Source organism: Theropithecus gelada, chromosome 6 (genome assembly GCF_003255815.1).
Source record: "Theropithecus gelada isolate Dixy chromosome 6, Tgel_1.0, whole genome shotgun sequence".
Taxonomy (NCBI): domain Eukaryota; kingdom Metazoa; phylum Chordata; class Mammalia; order Primates; family Cercopithecidae; genus Theropithecus; species Theropithecus gelada.
In genome coordinates, this window is record NC_037673.1 from 51441509 (window position 1) to 51457650 (window position 16142).

Consider the following 16142-nt stretch of genomic DNA (forward strand, 5'->3'; position numbering starts at 1 on the left):
CAGACATGGTGGCCCACACCAAGCCAGTCCCAGTGGAGGCTGAGGACCTGGTGGCCACCATGTCTTCAGTATAGAGCTTGGCAAGCACAGGAACAGGTCAGGGAGCTGATGGCCACCATGTCCCCAGTCTTGGCAAGCACAGCAACCGGTCCCTCCTCTGTATTCTGTGCGTCCACAGCAAACAGCCACCTGCTTTTGATCAATGATTTCTAGTTTAATTAACAATCATCTTGGTGTGTTGCAAGGAACATTCTCCTTAGAGTGACTCTTATAATCTATGAGTTAGCTCTCAGAATAATTTTATTTATAGGTTCTTGGGAACCTATAAATAAAACCCACTGCTGTCCCCAGGTATAATAGACTGAGGTCAGAGACAGAAAACTGCCTTCTAAGTTTCTGGGTGCACACATCTGTGTGTCAGCAGTAGATTATCAGCCATCCTGGTTATGGCCTGAGAACCTTGTCTCTCTTGGTGCAATTACATCTGCCTGGTTCCCATAGGGGCTGCCTCTGATTAGCTCTAGCATCTCCAACGTGGGGGTTGAGGCCCAGTGGTTGCCTCTCCATGCACTCTGGGGACTTTATAACTGCCCAGTCAGGGTGCTGCCACATGACATTTGCAAACTGAATCAGCAAACTTTAGCACACTGTTCACAATTCTTTTGGATTCCTTCCCATGCCCTAATGTGCAAACACTGGATTTGCTGTTCTGCATGGCTGGGCCTCCGTGGAGCTTCCATGCTCTGCCTGCTCACCAGGGCTCTGCTGCTCTTTTACCACCAGATTGCCTTTGGCGAGGCTTGTATTGAACCTTTCTTCTGCTTCCATTTGTTCATCTATTGTTACCATTGTTTGTCTTCTAAACAAATATCTGCAAATGAGCTGATAAAACTTTAAAGAATTCTTTCCACCATCTCTCCTACTTTTGGTAGTGGTATTTTTGGACCCTGGCTTTACCTTAGCATCAACTGGGGAGCTTTTAAAAATATTATCATGCCTGGACCCCACTTTAGACCCGTTGAATCAGAATGTGAAGGGGGGCTTGGGCTTCAATATGTTTTAAAAGCTCCCCAGATGATTCTGATGTACAATTTTGCTTTCTTGCTGCAAGTAGACATAAACGGCCTAGGTCCGCAGGCTGTTCAGGCTTCTCATTCACCAAGGCACTCAAAGGTTCATCTCTAAATGAGGCCTTGGAGAGTCACAGGGAGTAAAGGGGCTGAAACATGAAAACGTTCATTATATGAATTAAATTCTCTGTTCCATTACCAGAACACATGGCCTATAATGAACTATGAATTAATACAGTTTTAGTCCATAATCCATTTTGAATAGCACAATATTTCTTTGTATTTTGTGTGTATGTGTTAAAAGCAATGATGTGTTAATTTTAAGTGATTAAAATATAACACAAAATGTTTTCCATTCTTTAATGCATCATGTCTTTAAAAAACACTGAAGTTGCCCCAGCCTGCGTGAGAAGGGCAAGGAGACTTTCTGAGGAGCAGCCGTGGCCTGGGGAAAATGATAGAGAGCGGGGATTTCCAGATCATATCGGGGTCTTCCATTTTCTAGTCCTGAGACTCTGGGCAGATTCCTTAAGCCCTCCTCCAAAAGGAAGATTTTATGATTGGTTTATTGCCAAGGTAGGAAAACTGAGGTTCAGAGAACTTCAGAAAGATAATTGTGTAAAAGTCCTTTGTGCAGAGTTTGCTGGCTTTCTCATGCCACCCCAGCCATACAGCCACACACCCACACTGGACATCATGCCAGGCAGCCCTTTGTAAACTGTTTCCTCTGCTGGTTCAGCCTTCCAAGTCTTTGGCTGAATCCCAGTCTTCCTTTGGGATGGGGTTCAGGCATTACCTGCTACTGCCAGCTGTCCCTGTCCCATCTTCCCACCCTGTCTTGGTTAGGTGTCCTCTGTTGTACCCGGGGTACCCGATGCTTTCCTCTTCCTTGACATTTGTTGCACTTGGTATAATTCTCCTGCCTTCCTTATTCCTCCTTCACTAGTCAGTTGGCTGCTTTTCTCTCCATTTTCCAGTGTTCAGCATAGTACCTGGCATATCTTTTTATTTATTTATTTATTTATTTATTTATTTATTTATTTATTTATTTATTTATTTATTTATTTATTTATTTTTGAGATGGGGATCTCATTATGTTGCCCAGGCTGGTCTCAAACTCTTGTCCTCAGGTGATCCTCAAGCCTCAGCCTCCCAAATCGCTGGGATTATAGATGCACATCATGGCACCTGGCTAATGCCTGGCATATCTAAAGATTTACTGTAAGAATGAAATTGAGGTCAAGCATGGTGGTTCACGCCTGTAATCCCAGCACTTTGGGAAGCCAAGGTGGGCATATCACTTGAGGCCAGGAGTTCAAGACCAGCTTGGCCAACATAGTGAAACCGCGTTTCTACCAAACAATACAAAAATTAGCCGGGCATTGTGGCACATGCCCGTAGTCCCAGCTACTCAGGAGACTGAGGCAGGAGAATCACTTGAACCCAGAAGGCGGAGGTTTGCAGTAAGCCAAGAGTGTACCACCGCACTCCAACCTGAGCGACAGAGTGAGACTTTGTCTCAAAATTAAGATTGGGTAAAAGTATTAAAAAGTACTTTAAAAGTATTAAAAAGTATTAAAGCCTCAGTGTTGTGTTACATTTGCTACACATTTATAAGCAGGATGATTTATTAACTGGGGTTTCCTTGCTATAGTCTCCCTCCTTTCTAGTCTAAACTGCTTGGTCAGCCCTCACCAAAAGCAGAAAGAGAGGGCACCACCAGCAGCTTTCTTTGGTGAAAGCCTAAAATCTTCAACATCCATAGTACTAACACAATATCTTATCAGCCTCTTATCAGTGGCTGTTTAGGTTGCTTCTAATTTTTTATTATGGACGATGCCGCAATGAACATCCTTAGTCATTATGTTAGTTCCCTATTGTTTCTATAACAAATCGCCACAAACTCAGTGGCTTAAAACAACACAGATTTATTACCTTGCAGTTCTGGAGGTCAGAAATTCACAAGAGACTTTTGAGCTAAAAATCAAGGCATCGACTGGGCTGCATTCCTCTCTGGAGACTCTAGGGGAGAATCTATTTCCCTGCCTTTTCTAGTCGCCTTCATTCCTTGGCTCATGGCTCCCCTCCATCTTTAAAGTCAGCAAAGTCTCATGGAATCTTTCCCACATTGACTCACTCTGACACAAAACATTCTTGTCCACATTTAAAGCACTCTTGGGATTACATTGGCTCCACCTGGTATAATCTAGGAGACTCTTATATTAAGGTCAGCTGATTAGCAACCTTAATTCCATATGGCACCCTTCATTTTCTCCTGCCATGAATGTAGCCTATTCACATATTCTCAGGTTCTGGGCATTAGAATGTGGACATCTTTGGGTGGGGCTGGGGAGGGTGGGGGCATATTATCCAGCTTACTGCAGTCCTGTCTTTGAACACTTGCATAATTATCTTTGTAGGATAACTAGAAATGAACTTGCAGGATTGGGGGGTATGCACAAAAATCTTCAGCTGCCCTCGCAAAGTCTAGATTTCCATGAGCACAGTGTGGCAGGCCTTATTTTCCTCACTGTGACCTGTCTTGAATATTTTAATGTTTTAAATCTGGCATGTCCATTTACATTAAGAAGCTGATAGGACACTGAATCGTCCATGATCCAAAAGCTTGGACGTGTTTGCCTTTCAAAGGACACAAGCAGCATTTTTCATCTGCTTTATCTTTCAAACTGTGTTTTGCTTAGGTTAATATTTAAATAATTTGATGTTTCTTTGAGGACCATCAGTTGATTAGCAAAGATATAGCACAGAATCAATGGCAAGGGAAATGCCTTATGATGAACATTTTATTGCCAGCAATTCATAAAATAGTATTCTAATACACTGATGTATTAACCTAATAATCAGTTCATTAGTATTTATCATACACCCAATGCATGTCAGGCACCACCTGACCTCCGGGAATTTACAAAGCAGGAAAGCGAATATGACACAAGTGCAGAACGCGTGACAGGGAATTGGAGAATTGACTGGATTTGTGTAAAATCCATCCATTGCAACTTACGTGATCTAACTTGTTACAATGGGTCACTTTTATTTTGGAGAACTTCACGTTTTTAGCGAAATAGTTAGATAATCATACAATATGGCAACATAGCACGCAGTTGCCAAAACTTTTGTTTGAATGCAACAATTTCTCAAGCCTGAAAGAGGAATCTAAAAAATCAATGATCTGAAATAAGCCAACCACAAAAAGACAAATGTTGTTTGATTCCACTTATATGAGGTGCCTACAGTAGTCAAATTCATAGAGACAGAAAATATAATGGTGGTTGCCCCAGGCTGGAGGGAAGGGAGAATGGGAGTTGTTAAAATGGTACAGATTTTCAGAGTTTCAGTTTTGCAAGATGACAAAAATTCAGTTGTACAACATGAATGTACTTAATATTGCTGACTTGTGCACTTAAAAATGGTTGAGATGGTAAATTTTATGTTGTATATAATTTATACAAAGTTTGGAAAAATAGTTATCTTCTAAGCAGTCACGGGAGAAAGTTACTGCAAACATTTATTGAGTGCCAACAGTGTTGGACACTCCCATGTATTGTCCTTTTTGAAAAATTATTTTTATTTGTTTTTTAAAATAGAGACAGAACCTCACCATGTTGCCCAGGCTGGTCTTGAACTCCCTGGGCTCAGGCAATCCTCCTGCCTCGGCCTCCCAAAGTGCTGGGATTACAGGTGTGAACCACAGTGCTGTGCCCCGGGTATTGTTTAGTCCTCCCAACAACTCTATGAGGTAGGTATAATTGACCTATTTTGCAGGTAAAAAAGACTCTGTAACTTGCCCAGAGTCACACAAACTGGGATTTGAGCCCAATTTATCTTTTTTCTGTGTCCCAGTACATAAGTAAGATCCATGGGATTTTCACTGTAAACATCACCCTAAATATTTTCTAAAGTAGAAATACCCATATTAGAAATGACGCAAGGGCACAATTACTTAGCTAGAATATAAAATTCCTGGAAACATTTACTGGCTTCTCCAGATAAAGTTTATCTTACTAAATAATTAGGACTTTTATTTTTTCCTCCTTCCCTCCCTCTCTCCATTCCATCATTCTTTTCTCATTCTTTCTTTCAAGATTAGAGTAATATCTAAATCACAGTCACACAGAGCAGTAAAACCCATGTTGAGGTAACTTACTAAATTAGCCCCTGACTATACATTACTATTCAGAGGGCTGGGAAAGATCTGTAAGGGATTGGACAAAGGAAATGCTCCACCTGTTCCTCCTCTGACATGGACTCTTGATGATATCATATAAAAAGTCATTTCCTGCTTGGTCCTTATCTCTAATGCTGACTAAATTAATAGTCTTACTTCCTTTACTTGTGTGTATGGAATTTGGGAATAAAAGTAAAATCACTTCCTATTTGGTTTTATACTTAGGCTCCTTAAAGTTCATGTACTTGGGTGATTTTTCCTTCTTTGGGGACTACAGGTTGTTTGATGTAAAAAAGGAACAAATTATAACATATGCCATGCCGAAATTCAGTGAGAGTCATGGTTTATCTGGTACCCATGTCCTAATGAATGTATTTCCAACTCATAAACTTGCTGAAGATTTGAAATAAGTAAAACCAAAATCATACTATTATGGAGGTTTTAAAACCTAACTTAAAAGAGTGACTGTATATTCGTAATTGCTACAAAAAAAAAAAAAAAAAAAATACCTAGGAATACAGCTAACCAGGGAGGTGAAAGAGCTCTACAAGGAGAACTGTAAAACACCGTGAAAAGAAATCAGAGATGACACAAACAAATGGAAAAACATTCCATGCTCATGGATAGGAGGAATCAACATCATTAAAATAGCCATAGTGCCCAAAGCAATTTGTAGATTCAATGCTATTCCTATTAAACTATCAACAACATTCTTCACAGAACTAGATAAAACTATTTTAAAATTCATATGGAACCAAAAACAAGCCCAAAGAGCCAAGGCAATTCTAACCAAAAAGAACAAAGCTGGAGGCATCATGCTACCCAACTTCAAATTACACTACAGGGCTACAGTAAGCAAAACAGCATAGTACTGCTACAAAAACAAATATGTAGACCAATGGAATAGAATAGAGAACCCAGACATAAGGCTGTACACCTACAACCATCTGATTATCAACAAAGCTGACAAAAACAAGCAATGGGGAAAAGACTCCCTATTCAATAAATGGTGCTGGGATAACTGGCTAGCCATATGCAGAAGATTGAAACTGGACCCTTTCCTTACACTGTATAATCAACTCAAGATGGACTAAAGACTTAAATGTAAAACCCAAAACTCTAAAAACCCTGGAAGACAACCTAGGCAATACCATTCTGGACATAGGAACGAGGAAAGATTTCATGACCGACACCAAATGCAAGAAAAGCAAAAATTGACAAATGGGATCTAATTAAGCTAAAGAGCTTCTATACAGCAAAAGAAACAATCAACAGAGTGAACAGACAGTCTACAGAAAGGGAGAAAATATTTGCAAACTATATATCTGACAAAGGTCTTATATCCAGCATCTATAAAGAACTTAAACAAATTTACAAGAAGAAAAATAACCCCATGAAAAAATGGGCAAAGGACATGAACAGACACTTTTCCAAAGAAGGCATACATGCAGCCAACAAGCATATGAAAAAAAGCTCATTATCACTGATCACTAGAGAAATGCAAATCACAACCACAATGAAAACTAATTTACACTGTCAGTGGGAATGTAAATTAGTTCATCCATTGTGAAAGACAGTGTGGTGATTCCTCAAAGACCTAAAAACAGAAATACCATTTGACCCAGCAATCCTATTATGGGGTACATACCCAAAGGAATATAAATCATTCTATCATAAAGACACATGCATGCATATGTTCACTGCAGCACTATTCACAATAGCAAAGACATGGAATCAACTTCAATGCCCATCAATGGTGGACTGGATAAAGAAAATGTTGTACAGACACACCATGGAATACTATGCAGCCATAAAAAATGACATCATATCCTTTACAGGAACATAGTTGGAGCTGGAGGCCATTATCCTTAGCAAATTAATGTAGGAACAGAAAACCAAAGACCACATGTTCTCACTTACAAGTGGGAGCTAAATGGTGAGAACATACAGACACATAGAGGGGAACAACACACACTGGAGCCTATTGAAGGTTGGAGGGTGGGAGGAGGGAGAGGATCAGGGAAAATAACTAATGGGTACTAGGCTTGATACCTGAGTGATGAAATAGTCTGTACAACAAACCCCCATGACACAAGTTTACCTATGTAACAAACCTGCACATGTATCCCTGAACTTAAAATGAAAGCTAAATTAAAGTTAAAAATAAAATAAAATAATGGCTATCATTATGAACTAAATCACTTTGTGTGGCACTTTGAAAGATGTCCCATGCAATGTGGGACCCTGAAAAGAGCACTGGACTTATATTCCTATTTTGGCAATAGAATCCAGCACGGCCAAGGGGAGGCCATGGCACTGAGTGACAATCATGTCTGTGAAAGTGCTTGGAACCATCAAGCAGATCCTTCAGGCTTCCAGCCCCACAAGGAGAGAGAGTGGCACCCAAATCCATGTTCTTCTTGAGGGAACCAGGCTGGAAATTGAGTAGCCACCACCAAAGGGGTGACATCTAGGATGTTACATTTGGTCAGTTATAAATGTCTGTATTTACATAGCTCTACGGTCAAATCATAGTCAAATGTCTATTCTGTGTCCATTTGTTTATTTATTTCTTTGTTTGTTTGTTTGAGATGGAGTTTTGCTCTGATTGCCCAGGCTGGAGGGCAATGGTGTGATCTCGGCTCACCGCCACCTCTGCCTCCTGGGTTTAAGCGATTCTCCTGCCTCAGTCTCCCAAGTAGCTGGGATTACAGGCATGCGCCACCACGCCCGGCTAATTTTGTATTTTTAATAGAGACGGGGTTTCTCCATGTTGGTCAGGCTGGTCTCAAACTCCCAGTCTCAGGTGATCCACCCGCCTTGGCCTCCCAAAGTGCTGGGATTACAGGCATGAGGGACTGTGCCTGGCCTCCTTTTATTTTTTTAAATTTTTATTTCGACAGGGTCTCACTCTGTAACCTAGTCTGGGGTGCAATGGTGCAATCATGGCTTACTGCAGCCTCAACCTCCCGAGTTCAAGAGGTCCTTTCACCTCAACCTCCCAAGTAGCTGGGATTAGAGGCACACACCGGCACGCCCAGCTAATTTTGTTTTGTTTTGTTTTTGTAGAGACAGGGTTTCTCCATGTTAGCCAGGCTGGTCTAAAACTCCTGGCCTCAAGTGATCCTCTCTCCTTGGCCTCCCAAAGTGCTGGGATTGCAGGCATGAACCACCACGCCTGGCCTGCCCCCTTTTATTATCATAAATGCTCCTCTTCATCTCCCAAAACATTTGGGGTGCCATTTTGTTCATTCATTGATAGATGCTGAAATATACATTATGTATGCAACAGACTGAGGGTGATGTTTGTTGTGTAGAAATAATGGCCTTGAGAATGAACATACGCAGGGCCTTTTGACTCTCTACTTTTAAATAGAGCTTGTATGTCTTTATTATTCCTCTTATCAACAGGAAGCAGGTATACAATGGGCAGAACCTGATGCAAGGCAACAGGTATTGAAAGTTTGATATTTTTTCATCAGACTATGATTATTTTACTTTCTGAGGAAGATTAACATCCAGCTTGGATTTTTCTATAATGAGGTTTTTTTTCTGATGATAAAATTAATATATGATAAGTAATACTTGATATGTATAGTGAAGTATTCTAAGAACACTCACTACCACTTATTGAGTCATTTTACTTAATGGGATTCCCTGCTAAGTGCATGGCCTCCATTAGTTCTTTCAATCCTCAGACAGCTCTTTGGGGGCGGGCACAAAATCACTCCCTGTTACTGATGAAGGTATTTGGACACCAAGAGGGAGGTGACTTGCCAGAGGGCTATGGTAGGGGAAGGTTGTGCTGGATTGAAGTCTTCAGAACCCTTTCTTAATGATGATGGATTCTGGGTTTCTTCTAAAAATATTAAAAATATGAAGACAGAAAAATGTGGTGGTTAGATTTAAAAATTCCTTATATTTAAATATAAAAGGGACCATCTCATCTCCATCACCTTTTTAATGCACAGTTATGCACCAAATAACAATGTTTTGGCCAACGACAGACCCCATTGTAGGTTCGTGGTCCATAAGACTGTAATGGAGCCCCCAAATTTCTTTCTTTTTTTTTTTTTTTTTTTGAGACGGAGTCTCGCTCTGTCGCCCAGGCTGGGGTGCAGTGGCTGGATCTCAGCTCACTGCAAGCTCTGCCTCCCGGGTTTACGCCATTCTCCTGCCTCAGCCTCCCGAGTAGCTGGGACTACAGGCGCCCGCCACCTCGCCCGGCTAGTTTTTTGTATTTTTTTAGTAGAAACGGGGTTTCACCGGATTAGCCAGGATGGTCTCGATCTCCTGACCTCGTGATCCGTCCATCTCGGCCAAATTTCTATAGCTTAGTGACATCATAGCCATGGTAATGTAACATAATGCATTTCTCCTGTGTTTATGGTGATGCTGGTGTAAACAAACCTACTGCACTGCCTGTTGTATGAAAGCATAACACAACTATGTACAGTACCTAGTACTTGATCATCTTAATAAATGACTATGTTTACAGGTTTATGTATTTACTGTACTATACTTTTTATGCTTATTTTAGAGTATACTCCTACTTATGAAAAGAAAAGTTAACTGTAAAACAGCTTCATGCAGGTCCTTCAGGAGGTATCCAGAAGAAGGCATTGTTATCACAGGAGATGACAGCTCCATGCATGTCATTGTCCCTGAGAACCTTCCAGTAGGGCAAGATGTGGAGGTGGAAGACAGGGATATTGATGATCCTGAACCTGTGTAGACCTAGGCTAATGTGTGTTTGTGTCTTAGTTTTTAATAAAACAATTTAAAAAGTAAATACATAAAAATTTTAAACACAGAGAAAAGCATATAGAATAAGAATATTAAAAAGGAAAATATTTTTGGACAGTTATACAATCTGTGTTTTAAGCTTAGTGTTATTACAAGATTCAAAAAGTTAAAAAGTTTAAATAAAGTAAAAATGTTACAGTAAACTAAGTTTAGTTTATTACTGAGGAAAGAAAAAAAATTTAAAATAAGTTTAGTGTAGCCTAAGCGTCCAGTGTTTATAAAGTCTACCCTACCATGGTGTATAGTAATGTTCTAGGTCTTTATATTCACTTACCATTCACTCACTGACTCATCCAGACCAGCCTCCAGTCCTGCAAGCTCTGTTCATGGTAAGTGCCCTACACAGGCGTACCATTTTTTATCTTTTATACTGTCTTTTTACACTACCTTTTCTATGTTTATATATACAAATACTATTGTGTTACAGTTGCCTGCAGTATTCAGGACAGTGACATGCTTCACAGATTTGTAGCCTAGCAGCACTAGGCTGTACCATATAGCCGAGGTGTGCAGTAGACTATACTGTTGTAGTTTGTGTAAGTGCATGCTGCGATGGTCACACAATGATGAAATTGCCTAATGAGGCATTTCTCAGAACGTGTTCCTGTTGTGAAATGACACATGACTGTATGTTTTCAGTCTAGTGGCCCCACCTGATGCTTCACCTTTCTGATCCAGGTACAGGTAGTTGTGACCCTGGCAGTCTGATTTGACCTCTAAAGAGGCCCCTGGAGAACCCACTCCTACAGTTTCCTCCATAATTTTGAATGGATCTGATTCTTTATATTTCTTCTTCTATTTGAAATAGCTTGAGGGGAGCTCTTTTCTACAGCTGAACCATAACTAATATAACATATACATTACTCATATATAATGTGTATAATTATATATGTATATAATTTTTATAATTTTAGTCAGATAAATGTTTATACATTTCTTTTTCCACTTAACATTTCCTTGTAAACATTTTGCAAATTTTAAAATCAAGGCTGAGCACAGTGTCTCATGCCTGTAATCCTAGCACTTTAGGAGGCTGAGGCAGGAGGATCACTTGAGGTCAGGAGTTGAAGACCAGCCTGGCCAACATGGTGAAACCCCATCTCTACTAAAAATTCAAAAAAATTAGCCAGGTGTGATGGTGAGCACCTGTAATCCCAGCTACTTGGGAGATTGAGGCAGGAGAATAGCTTGAACCTGGGAGGCGGAGGTTGCAGTGAGCCGAGACTGCACCATTGCACTCCAGCCTGGGCAAAGCAAAATGAAACTCCATCTCAAAATAAATAAATAAATACATAACAAAATAAAATAATAAAATAAAGTGTTTATTGATTCCATAATATTTCTCCAAATAAATACAGCCTCATTTATTTTCTATTTCCTTATAATTGAACACTTAGATTCTTTGCATATTTTTACTTGCATAAATGAGTGCTTCTTTGACTAAGTTTATCAGTTTTCAATTACTGCTATAACAGATTAGTACAGACTTGGTGGCTTAAAACAGCATAAATGTATTATTTTGTAGTTTTGGAGTCCAGAAGTCCAAAATAGGTCTCACTGGACTAAAAATCAAGATGTTGTCAGGCTGGGCGCAGTGGCTCACGCCTGTAATCCCAGCACTTTGGGAGGCCAAGGTGGGTGGATCACCTGAGGTCAGGAGTTCAAGACCACCCTGGCCAATATGGTGAAACCCCATCTCTACTAAAAATACAAAAAGTTAGCCGGGTGTGGTGGTATGCTCCTGTAGTCCCAGCTATTCGGGAGGCTGAGGCAGAATTGCTTGAACCTGGGAGGCAGAGGTTGCAGTGAGCCGAGATTGTGCCACTGCACTCCAGCCTAGGCAACAGAGACTCCATCTCAAAAAAAAAAAAAAAAAAAAAGGTGTTGTTGGTCCGAATTCATGTGGGAAGGTCGTCTAGGGTAAAATTTTTTTTCTTCCCTTTTGCATCTTCTTGAGGCTGCTCATGTACCTTAGCCCATGGCTGTCTTCCATTTTCACAGCCAGCGATGGCTGAGTCCTTCTCACACAGCATTACTTGGACACTGATTCCTGTGCCCTTTTTTCACCTGTAAGGACACATGGGTCTACCTGGATAATCCAGGAAAATCTCATTTCAAAGGCACCAGATAAGCAACTTCTATTTCATGCAATATAACTTCCCCTTGCCATATAACATAAAATATTTGTTCACAGGTTCCTGGGATTAGGACATGGGAGCCCATTTGGGGGACCATTATTCTGCCTCCCACTCACAGTAATTCTGCTTCTACGAGTCCATCCTGCAGAAAGAATCACGTCTGTAATCCCAGCACTTTGGGAGGCTGAGACAGGAGAATTGCTTAAGGCCAGGAGTTTGAGATCAGTGTGGTCAACATAGTGAGATCCTGTCTCTACAAAAGAAAAAGAAAAAATACTGGGTGCAGTGGCATGCACCTATAGTCCCAGTTACTGGGGAGGTTGAGGTGGGAGGACCACTTAAGCCCAGGTCATTGAGGCTGCCGTGAGCCATGATGGTACCACTGCACTCCAGCCTGGGTGACAGGTGAGACCCTGTCTCAAAAAAAAGTACAGTAAATATTTTCATGTTTATAAATATATGTATTCATGATATTGTTCTGCAACCTTCTTTTAAAAAGTATATCATTTTGTGTAAATAAAACTTTATATACCTGTTTAAAAGGGGCCTAGAAGGTCATATTTCAAACTATTATCAGTAGGGACTTGAATTTGTCAGCAGTGGAATGAGAAGGTTGAAAAGTTGAGGATGGATGGGGTGAGGGGTAAATTTGTACTTTCGACCTTATACAATTCAAGTCTGTTTGAGATTTTGCTCATCAAATGAGCTGCACATTTATTACAAAAATTAACCAATAAACATGTTCCCATTTAGGGAAAAGAACCCACTGCATTTCTCTGGGCCATACCTGGAGATGCACAAGGGTGCCTGTTGCCTGAGAAAAGCCTGCAGACTGTCTTTTGAGGGTGCTCACCAGAGTCCTTCCCTACCCGAGTCAGTCAGCTGTGTCCATGTCCTGACCTTCTGCCTGGTGAGTCGGACACCTGGATGCGGTCTTATTAACCAAACTCAGGTGGTCCAATGGCTACAATCAGAACAAATAAATAATAGCCACATAGACTGAAATGGTTTGCTCTGCCCTCGAATTCTCTTTCACCAGGCTGATCTTCAGAAAGATGAGGTGAAGAGCACAGACTTTGGTATCCAATATGAACAGCCTGAGTTCAAATTCTGACTGTCAGTTACTATGGTATAGAATGGACAAGTTGTTGAACCTCTCTGAATCTCAGTTTTCTCAACAAGAAAGGTAGGATATTATCTCCTAAGATGTTGTGTGGAGTAAATGAGATGACGAACTTATAATGATTAAATGCCAGCCAGTACAGGGCATCTCTCAACTGCTTCTGCTTCAGCTGGTGTGGACAAAATATATGCAGCTGGCTGGATGCAATAGACATTAGAGCCCTTGTCACAGAAGCTTAGATTTTTCCCCTAACAAAGAGACCTCATGATATAGTGACTTATGGAAGTTTAATTCTTCTTCACGTAGCTTCAGGGACTCCTCTGCTCCACACAGTCACTTGGGAATCCAAGGTTCCTTCCACTGTCCCAGGTTCATGTATATGTGCATTGTTTTAAGGGTGAGGCCAGAAGTGGGAAATTGCCTCTCACCTTCCACTGGGAACCTAGGCATATGGCCTCACCTAACTGTAGGGATGCCTGAAAACAGAGGCATCACCCCAGGTCCCCCAGCTAGGGACTCATTACTGTGAAGGAAGGAAAGAACTGGTGTTGGTGGAAAGCTGTGCTTCTCCAGCACAACCGGACTTGCCAACAGGACTGGAAGTAGTCTAAGTTCATTATGACTCCTCATCCCAACTTCAGAGAAAGTCTCACCATTGGGCCTCATGGCCAGAAATCACTGAAGTTCATTAGCTGGGTCTCACCTTCCCTGTCAGCATTTAAGTGGATTTTGCCGAATTTTGCTTCTCTTAGTACTCTTCTTTTCTAGGATTTGAGAATGTATCCTTCCCCACCCCCACTCTCCTTGGCTTATCAAATCTGTGTTATTACGATCAAATTTTGCTAGCTTGGGAGCAAAGATAACTTTGTCATTAAGGTTAAATATAGCCATTTGGAGCAGAGGCATAGATGTGTCTGTGTGTGTGTGTGTGTGTGTGTGTGTGTGTGTGTGTATGTGTGCATGTGTGGAGATGGGAGGATGAAGTCCCCAGTATGTCATGGTCCTCAGGAATTGTGTGTGTAGACAAAGGCAAATGAGTGACAGTGGGCTTTTTCTGGCCCAGGAAAGGTTGATGAGGGGTGGAGCATGAAGAATCCTATGCAAGCTGTATCCACAGGAAAGGCCAATCAGAAGGGGACCTGCTGCACCCAAGGTGGGGATTGCGGGGAACAAAAGGAAGAAGGAGACCTGACATAACCCATGGGTATTGTAGAAATTCTAAAGTTGGAAGGTTTGGGGCCTGGGAATCCAAGATGTTTCATTTTGTCCTTACAAAAACATCAGGACGATGCGGCAAGAAGAACAAGAGGAGGGAGCTGGAAGGAAATGCATGATTTTCACTCTACGCCTTACTCCCCTTGTACAATCCAGAACCACTTAAGTCATTAACTTGAAGCACCCAAGTGTCTGCTGATGAGCAGGTTGGTTACAAGACAAGATGACAAGTTTAGCAGAAGTGGCCATGGGATGTAAATACAGTGATGGCACCCTGGAGGATACTCGGAAGGCACCTTACCTCGGCCCAGCGTTGCCCAGAGCGTCCTGGCACATGCTGCTTGCTTGGTCTCTGAGGACTCCCTCCACGTCCAGAGTCCACTGGTGCTGATTGTGCCTGGGCCTCCTGATTTGGAATGTTCTGTAGGAGTGAGAAACTGCTGCTGGACAGGAAAGCATTGATTTCTGGGTTTGGGAACTTCTATTCAATTTAATGAGTGTCTTCCTCACTGATGCACTATTTGCTTTTAAAGTTTCCTTAGAAACCATGCATATCATGCTTAACTCACCCTTGGCTCTATTCGAACACTTTTTCTGTGTGTGTGTAAGTCACAAGGTCTGTTCTTTTCAGTTGTGGCCTCTTGCTTCTCGCCACTTTCCCTTAGTTTCTAAAGTGTGACCATTCAAGAGGGCAAAGACCTCATTTGTCATGCCAAGATTTGTGTCTGTGCTCTTGGCAGAATGTGTTGCTAACCTTTGAATACTATGTCTCTGAAGGAAAAGGATGTAAGGATGTGCTCTAGTGACACACTTTATGGTAGGAACTTCGCTAGCAGTGGTAGAAACAACATTGGCAGTCCACAGGCCCAAATCTATGGTTCGGATGCGCACTCCTTTGCCAAGCTGTAGGGATGCATAGACGTTCTGATCCCTGCCAGGCAAGGATGCAACAGCACCCTGGTCCCCACATTCCAGGCCCTCAGTGGACACCCCTACTTGACTCGTTGCTCTTTCCACCATCTCCCCTCCCCAGACTGTTGCACCACCACTGTCCTCCCCTGCTTCGAGCTCTGGCCTGGCCATCCAAAGACAGTGCCAGAGAAAGTGCCCGAATCTCCTTTTCAGTCACTGCTGCTTCCATATGACCCAACTCTAAAGATACTAGACTCAGCCCTCGGAGCCCTAGTGGACTTATTTAGCTAAAATGAGCTTTAATTGCAGAATCATTTGTGCGTTGATTATGGTTGCAGGACAGAGAAGACTCAACTACTTTTAGGAGTGCTTTAGTTCTTGCAACTGGAAGCGCAACCACTATATTTCAGTGGTACTTTTTTTTTTTTTTTTTTTCGAGACAGGGTCTTTTTTTTTTTTTTTAATGAGTATTTAAAATTTTATTTCATGTTTGCTTCTTTGCTTGTTCCAGGATTCCTGGAGGAAACATTATATCCCTAAGTTAAAAATTATGATTGAATAACTTGCTTCAGAAATGAAGGTATGAATTTTACAACATGAGCTAAGCATTAAATACTAAACTAGTTAGACAGGTACATTTGGAAAAAGCTTTGAGTATTCAAATATTTCAGGGAACACTTGTTAATATAGTT